Below are 1541 nucleotides of genomic sequence, written 5' to 3'. Positions count from 1 at the left end.
AATTTCTAGACTGAGAAGTATGTAAGAAAACTAAACAAATTCTGACCATTTGCAGAAAGAGAAATCAGGATCACCTGTTACTACTTCCAATTCTCAAATATCAGATAAGCTTTTATAGAAAAAAATGTAAGTTAATCTTAACTTCTGCATACCCCCAGTTGTTTACCGAATAACTAAACCACATTAGAATGGTGAGCAGAACCTTTGCAGTTCAATCACTCTATCGTGGACTCATCTGATCACTGTCCAGGTGCCTGTGGAATTTTTTTCCTACAAGTTTATCAAATTCATAATTTAAGTGACTTCAAATTAATAATCTGAAATGGTTATATAGCAGTATATAGTATGTTCATAATTATATAGTTTAAAAAATGATTAATAAATCAAAAAACTAAAAAATTTTGGTTGTCATTGAGTTTCACCAGCGCAGCACAGAGGGGCGCACTTGTGTGAGATGGACGGCAGACCGCCTGGCTCGTGTAGCAGTTACAGCTAAGCCTGTCGTTAGTGAGAGGACCCACTGCAGGTCAGCATTCCCTGAGAAAACCTTCTGTGATGATGGACACACCCAGTATCTACACAGCCCACTGTGGCAGCCACTTAGCCATACATGGCGATGAGTACTTAAAACTCATCTTAAAACTCTACTTAAAACTCACTTCCTAGTGAGACGTAGGAAGTTTATTTAAAGTTTGATTTGAATTAGTCATTTGTAACTGATGACTAGTATTGGTTTGGGGGAGGATTTTCTGGAGCACCCTGGGTAGAGTGCTATGGCACCATCATAGCTCACAGCAACATCAAACTCTTGGGCTTGAACAATAGTTTTGCCTCAGTCTTCCAAGTAGCTGGGAGGCTACTGATTCAATGTCTCCTTAATTTTTTTCTATTTTTAGGAGAGAAGGATCTCACTCTTTCTCAGACTGGTCTCAAATTTCATCTTTTTGTTGTTGTTGTTGTTGCAGGTTTTTTTTTTTTTTTGGCCAGGGCTAGGTTCGAACCTGTCACCCTCAGTATATGGGATGGGCGCCCTACTCCCTGAGCCACAGGCACTGCCCAAGGTCTCAAACTTCTGAGCTCAAGCAGTCCACCTGCCTTGGCCTCCCAGGCAGCTAAGATCACAGGCATAAGCCACTGAGCCCAGCCTAATGACTCGTGTTGTAACAGATGGCACAGCTCTAGATGGACATCAGCAAACTCCTCCTTCAGAATATTTACTGTGTATTCTAGTCATCCTGTTCTAGGAGGAGGAGTCAAAATAGTGTCCTTAACATAAGCTTCAACTGGGTATCACACAGTGAAAACTCCACCCTTCCACACAACTGAACATCTTAAAGAGCCAATCAGTACATTGCCACCGATCCCATCTACTCTTGTATGCTGATTCTCTAGAATTTCCAAATGGGCATCGGATTAAAGACTGGATCTTCTGGCTGGGTGCAGCAGCTCACATCTATAATCCTAGCACGCTGGGAAGCTGAGGTGGGGGATTGCTTCAGGCCAGAGGAGTTCAAGACCAGTCTGAGCAAGAGTGAGATCTT

The 1541-nt window shown here is 42.1% G+C and overlaps 1 protein-coding gene across 1 annotated transcript in view; it reads right to left on the bottom strand.

Annotated features, from left to right (window-relative positions):
* MON2 (MON2 homolog, regulator of endosome-to-Golgi trafficking) overlaps window positions 1–1541 on the bottom strand; it is a 111401-nt gene that overhangs the window by 21207 nt on the left and 88653 nt on the right. The window lies entirely within an intron of this gene.

The sequence above is a fragment of the Otolemur garnettii genome, unplaced genomic scaffold (genome assembly GCF_000181295.1).
Source record: "Otolemur garnettii isolate 467f Iridium unplaced genomic scaffold, OtoGar3 scaffold00138, whole genome shotgun sequence".
Taxonomy (NCBI): domain Eukaryota; kingdom Metazoa; phylum Chordata; class Mammalia; order Primates; family Galagidae; genus Otolemur; species Otolemur garnettii.
The sequence above is the reverse complement of the archived record's forward strand: the minus strand, read 5'-3'. Positions and strand labels throughout refer to the sequence as shown.